At 43.1% G+C, this 6,817-nt stretch overlaps 1 long non-coding RNA gene and 1 pseudogene across 1 annotated transcript; one reads left to right on the top strand and one right to left on the bottom strand.

The window, feature by feature from the left end:
* Positions 1–209: 209 nt before the first annotated feature.
* On the top strand, positions 210–3,923 carry LOC119325057 (annotated as a pseudogene).
* Positions 3,026–5,541, bottom strand: LOC119325058. The gene is made up of 4 exons (XR_005157294.1): positions 4,858–5,541; positions 3,856–4,754; positions 3,588–3,696; positions 3,026–3,301 (listed from the first exon to the last, which is right to left on the bottom strand). It is a non-coding gene; the product is annotated as an uncharacterized LOC119325058 (long non-coding RNA).
* Between the last annotated feature and the right edge of the window lie 1,276 nt (positions 5,542–6,817).

The raw sequence follows: 6,817 nt of genomic DNA, 5'->3' as shown, positions 1-6,817 counted from the left end.
GCCGCCGCCGTTCGCGGCACGGGCCTAGCCCGGTCGCCTCCTCCGACGACGGCGTGTGGAGGATGGAGGGGAGGGGCTTGAGGTGGCCGGCGGCTGAAATGAAATGAATGATGCAAATCCCTCTACTCATTACTGAATGTAACTATTGCAAGTCTCAAAAAAAGAATGTAACTATTTCAAAAACAGCAGCCAGCCAGCCAAACCGATCGATATACATTCAGAGATTCAGTGAGAGCAATTTGATTTGGAAACTAAACAAGAGATCCCTCTTCTGATTACTCCTAATTAAACTTGTCTGTTTAGCATTCATTATACAAAGACAACATCACTCTTGATTACTAACATAATACTCCCTCCATCACAAAATAAGTGTCTCAATCTTAATGCAACTTTGTACTAAAATTAGTACAAACATTTATTTTGGGACGAAGGGAGTATATAGAGTTGAGACGATTGACATGTCTAGCTCACCGACTTGCCACATTATTAATTCCTCTATTTAGCTGACGCATCTAAAGACAGGTTTGAGGTCTCCAAGTCGTCAAAACAAGACAAACTCTACATTAATTACTGTTAGTTGGGAAGTGAGAGCAACTTGCTGTACATCTTAGAATATTAGCAATCAAGCGAGCCCAGAAGCATATACAGAGCAGAGCAGGCTACTACTACTTGCCAACCAAACCAAGCAATGGCACTGGGAGTCATGAGTTTGCTATGCTCATTCCTGGCCGTCCTGTCGATCGCCATGACGGCGACCGCTGGCGACGAGGCCGCGCTGCTTGCTTTCAAAGCGCACCTCAGCAATGGTGGCTTGCTGGCCTCTTGGAACAGCAGCGCCGGCTTCTGCAGCTGGAAAGGCGTGACGTGCAGCCACCGAAGGCCAGCGCGGGTGGTGGCGCTGAGATTGAACGCCACCGGGCTCACTGGGCCACTCTCCCCGGCCATCGGGAACCTCACGTTCCTGCGGACTCTCGACCTGGGCACCAACTCGCTCCACGGGGACATTCCGGCGAGCCTCGGCCGCCTCCGCCGCCTGCAGGAGCTCTACTTGGGAGAAAACTCCTTCTCCGGCACATTACCAGTCAACCTGAGCTCCTGCACCAGCATGACCAATATGGGACTGTACAACACCAAGCTAAGCGGGCGCATCCCGGCTGAGCTCGGCGAGAAGCTCACAGCCCTGGTAGCGATCTCGCTGAGAAACAACAGCTTCACAGGGCCCATCCCAGCGTCACTAGCCAATTTGTCCCGTCTACAAGTCCTGGACCTCTCCAATAACCAGCTCGTTGGCTCGATTCCACCAGGGCTTGGCAGCATCCAGAGCATGCGTTTTTTCAATCTCTTTGGAAACAACCTCTCCGGTATGCTTCCACCTTCTCTCTACAATTGGTCGTTGATGGGAGCATTTGAAGTAGGGTATAATAAGTTGCACGGAAACATTCCGGATGATATTGGTAGCAAGTTCCCCAAGTTGTATTATTTTGGCTTGGGTCATAATCAATTCACAGGAACCATCCCTTCCTCAATATCCAACATATCTTCCCTTGAAACAATTGGCCTCTACCATAATGGATTTAGTGGGTACGTGCCTCCCACATTGGGGAAGCTGGGAGCTCTCCAGACACTGTACTTTGCTGACAATAAGCTTGAAGCGGATGACAATGATGGGTGGGAATTCATCACTTCTTTGGCAAACTGCAGCAAACTGAAGACGTTGGAACTCAGCATCAATTCTTTTGGAGGACAACTACCTGGTCCAATTGTGAACCTCTCAACGACCCTCCGGTTCTTGCAGGTAATGAACAATAGGATCTTTGGGAGTATCCCTGCAGACATTGGCAATCTGGTTGGTCTGGAAGTACTTGGATAGCACATACTTTGATATCCGGAGTGATTCCAGAGACCGTCGGTAAGCTAGAGAACTTGGTCGCTCTAGGCTTGTACAACAATAGCTTGTCTGGGCTCATACCGTCATCGCTAGGAAACCTTTCCCAGTTAAATAGGCTTTATGCATATTATGGCAACTTGGAGGGGTCAATTCCGGCAAGCCTGGGAGAGTTGAAAAACCTCTTTGTACTTGATTTGTCAAAGAATTACCACCTTAACGGTTCAATACCCACAGAGATTTTTAAATTACCCGGCCTCTCTTGGTATTTGGACTTGTCACACAATTCCCTTTCTGGTCCCCTTCCTAATGAAGTTGGTCGTTTGACAGATCTTAACCGACTGACTCTATCAGGAAACCAGTTGTTTGGCAAGATACCTGATAGTATTCAGAACTGCTTAGTGTTGGAATGGCTATCATTAGACAACAATTTGTTTGAGGGAAGCATACCTCTGTCACTGAGAAATATAAAGGGGCTCAGAGTATTGAACCTGACCATGAATAAGCTCTCTGGTAATATTCCTGATGCTCTTGGCCATATTGGAAGCCTGGAAGAACTATACATAGCACACAACAGCTTATCAGGGTCAATCCCATCAGTTCTACAGAATTTGACATCATTGTCTGTACTGGATATATCCTTCAATAATTTGCAAGGTGAGGTGCCAGATGAAGGTGTTTTCAGAAACATCACTTACTTAGTAGTTGCTGGGAATATTAATTTGTGTGGTGGTACACCTCAACTTCACTTGGCTCCATGCCCCACAAGCCCCTCAAGCAAGAACAGAAAAAGGATGCCAAAGTCTCTTGTAATTTCTCTAGCAACAGCCGGAGCAATCTTGCTGTCACTTTTAGTTATTCTTCTTCTTTGGATATTTTGCAAGAAGCTCAAACCAAGCCAGAAGACATTAGCACACAATTCAATTGTTGATGACCATTACAAGAGAATCCCATATCATGCATTATTGAGGGGAACTAATGAATTTTCAATAGCCAACTTGCTTGGGAGAGGAAGTTATGGTGCGGTTTATAAGTGTGTTTTGGACACTGAAGATAGAACATTGGCTGTCAAGGTATTTAATCTTGGTCAATCTAGGTATTCCAAGAGTTTTGAGGTTGAATGTGAGGCCATGAGAAGGATACGACACCGTTGTCTGATTAAGATCATTACTTCCTGTTCGAGCGTCAACCACCAAGGTCAAGAGTTCAAGGCATTGGTTTTTGAGTTCATGCCCAATGGTAACTTGGATGGTTGGCTTCATCCAAAATCTCAAGAACCGACCACAAACAACACGCTTAGCCTTGCCCAGAGGCTCGATATTGCTGCTGATATTGTGGACGCAATAGAATATCTGCACAACTACTGTCAACCATTGGTAATCCATTGCGATCTTAAGCCAAGCAACATTCTTCTTGCTGGAGACATGAGTGCACGAGTTGGTGACTTTGGCATATCAAGGATCCTTCAAGAAAATACAAGCGAGGGGATGCAAACTTCATATGGCTCAACTGGAATTAGAGGTTTCATAGGCTATGTTGCTCCAGGTGACCGAAACTATTCTAATTTTATATTTTCCTTTTCACTCGAATATGGCATGCTAACCAGAAAGCTTTGCATAATTGTAGAGTATGGAGAAGGCTCTGCGGCCTCAACGGCTGGTGATATTTATAGCCTTGGCATATTGCTGCTTGAGATGTTTACCGGAAGGAGCCCAACAGAAGGCACATTCGGAGATTCATTGGATCTGCATAAGTTTGCTGAGGATGCTCTTCCAGATAGAACCTTGGAGATAGCTGACCCAACAATGTGGCTGCACAGCGGACAACATGATAACAGTACAAGTATTAGAATCCAGGAGTTGTTGGTTTCAGTCTTCAAGCTTGGCATATTCTGCTCAAAGCAACAACCTCGAGACCGAGCACTAACAAGAGATGCAGCGGAAGAGATGCATGCAATCAGAGATGCGTACCTCAAATTTATAGGGGGGCATGGAGCAGAAAAAGAAGCCTCGACTCGAGAAATCCAGAATAGCCTTGAATAAACAAACTATGTAACGTTTCAGTTAGTAATTGTCCTTAGAGTGATGATGCTTTACAACTGTATCGAATAAATGGAGAGCCATGGTGATTTGCAACAGTAGCACTAGAGCTTGTTCTGTAGAGGTCCAGAAAGGGAACAGTGTAATTGTTTTTCTATTCTCAAAACTGTGCACATGCAGGCAACATTACTTCATGCTTCAGGTAAACCAGTGGACCTACAGTTCTAGAGGGTTTCAGAAGTTCCTCTTTTTTCTTATTAGAAAAACAATCCGATTTTATTTGTTTATGTAGCTAAAAAAAATTCATCGGATCAGGTTAAGAACACTAAAATAAACAGACATATATAACTTTTTTTGTGAACAAGCTTCCTTCCTTCATTAATCAGTAGTCAACATTAACAAGAAGGCTAAGAACCAAGCTAATTGAAGCGCACGCCTTGGCTTATTAAAAAGAAAGGGGGGTTTGAAAACGCAGATGCAATTTGGCAGGGCCTGAGCCCACATGGTTATATGCCTGCCTCGGATCCTCACACAAGTCAACAAAGAAGCTAACTAAATTGCAATGTATTGCGGAGATCTCATATTCATATCACCAAGGCAAGTGTGTCTAGACTGGTTACTGTCACTGGATATCTTTGTCAAAACCATCAACAAGACTCTCGTAGGTGCATACATAAAGATAGAATGCGGGAGTGCTTGGTTTCTGTGCTGAGGCTCAAAGACACTGCCTCCAAAGCGGGCGTTGATAAGAGCTGCGACGGCAGAGATGCGTGCCTCCTGTTTGCCGGAGCATGGAGTCTTGTTGACATTCGAGCTGGAGTGATATGACCCTGCAACAAATACAAGCCACTTCAGTTAGCAAGCATTTGTTTTCTTTGCAACCTATATTAGATATAAGCCCAGTGTTGTGCAATGGCAGTTTTCAGCAATTACATTGGGTTCTTAAAACTTCAAAAGATCCGATAAATCGCATCCTCAACCTCCAGTAATGCAGCAAGTTTGTTGCCCAGTGTTGTGCAATGGCAGTTTTCAGCAATTACATGAATGAATTTGTCAGTCCAAGCAAATTAGTGGTCAGTCAGACTGTATATTGATTTGTACACAAGGAAAATCATAAGGGATAGTAGGCGGTAGCAACAGCAGAAATAGAAAATTCCCTGGTAAATGTTTTACATACCTAGTAACAAATTAGTAATGTGAACACCAAAAAAAGTGGAATCATAGACTAGAAACGAATCAGTATCATCCATTGATTCAGAGAACAAAAGCAGCAGCAGCAGCAGCAGCAGGAGTAGGAGGTAACATCCAGCAAATTAACCAGCGCAGGAGATGAAACTAACAGGCAGCGCAGCACGACCTTACCTACCTACCTACCCAAGAGGATGAGGATGCCAACTTTTTGTGGATCTGGAAAGCTGGCGGCGAAGAGGGGCAGGGTCGCCGGCAGGAGGCCTACCTACCATGGTTACCCAGACCATTGCCCATTGATTTTAGGGCCGGTTCCCGGAGGAGAGAGGAAAGCGCCATGGCCATTGGAGGCCGGCGACGGCGACGGAGGGGAGGAAGAAGACGTTTCGGGGAACATGCTAGATTACGTATTTGAGCGGGGTTACTAGAACAGAGAATACGTATTAGTGGTCGGCTCACGGATCGCAGAGACGTGCGTTTTGTGGCAGGGCAGGTTACCTTCAGTTCAGAGCGCCCTACAGTTTTTTTTTAGTATATATGGGAATTTCTTTATTGCAAGCTGACAATTTTTTATAGCAGGAAAATTGGTGTTTTTGGTTTGCTTGGTCCGGTCTTTTCGGTCTTCCATAATTGGCGACTAAAATTATTCTGGTTTTCCATTATTCGGTCTTTGGTCTTTGTGTAGGACAGTGTTTGGTCCCGACCAAATATATCTAATTTCATGCTACAAGTCAGATTCATGTACTAGTATATTATAGTACAGGTGTATGCAAGCAGAATTCAGACAAAAGGTATAGTAACAGGCGTGTGCAACCAAAATTCTGAACTAAATAGGGAATACAAGGCACCTCACTGGGATGATAGATCTCCCACAACATGTGGGGTAGCATCGCACCTAACCAGTGGAGCTAGCAAGCATTTGTGATGAAAATGGAACTCCCAAACTCAAGAACTAAATACATAGCAGAATCTGGACAGTTTTTGTTTTTTCAACATTTCCTGGAGATTGTGAACAATTTTTTAAAAAAGCAAAGCATGTTTGAAATCCGACAATTTTTTGAACAACTCAAACAAATTTTGAAACTTCATTTTTTGTTTTGTAAGTGTGGTTTTTTTATAGAAACAAAGTTTGAAAGTCCTGAACATTTTTCTGGAAAACGTGAACATTTTCTGAATTTTGAGAACAAAATTTGATAATGGCAACATTTTTAGAAATTTTGAACAATTTTGCAAAAGTATGAACAATTTTTAAAATTACTAAAAAAATTCAAACATGTGAACATTTTTTAAGCTTCTAAGACAAATTGAAAACCACAACATTTTCTAAATTCCCAACAATTTTTGAGTTTATGAACAAAATTCACCGAAAAAATAATGGCAGTGCGAGGGATTGAACCATGTAACTCCCGTTGTTGACCGCTCGTCGCTAGCCACACAAGCTAATAAGCAGTGTCTATGTAGCAAACGCAGACAACAAGAACTATCCCCAATGACTGGTTTACTATACCAAACCGACCTTTTTCTCACTATCTCTTTTTCCTTTTTTTTAATTTCTTTTTCATTTTTCATAGAGTACACCAAATAATTTGAACACATCTTTTTTTAATTTTTTGAAAAAACATTGAATTTTTTTAATTTCCCATAACATTTTTTGTATTTGTGTAATTTTTTTTTGAAAATAGGAATATTTTTACAATTCCAAACA

The sequence above is a fragment of the Triticum dicoccoides genome, chromosome 6B (assembly GCF_002162155.2).
Source record: "Triticum dicoccoides isolate Atlit2015 ecotype Zavitan chromosome 6B, WEW_v2.0, whole genome shotgun sequence".
Taxonomy (NCBI): domain Eukaryota; kingdom Viridiplantae; phylum Streptophyta; class Magnoliopsida; order Poales; family Poaceae; genus Triticum; species Triticum dicoccoides.
This window is presented reverse-complemented; position numbering and strand designations above follow the sequence as displayed.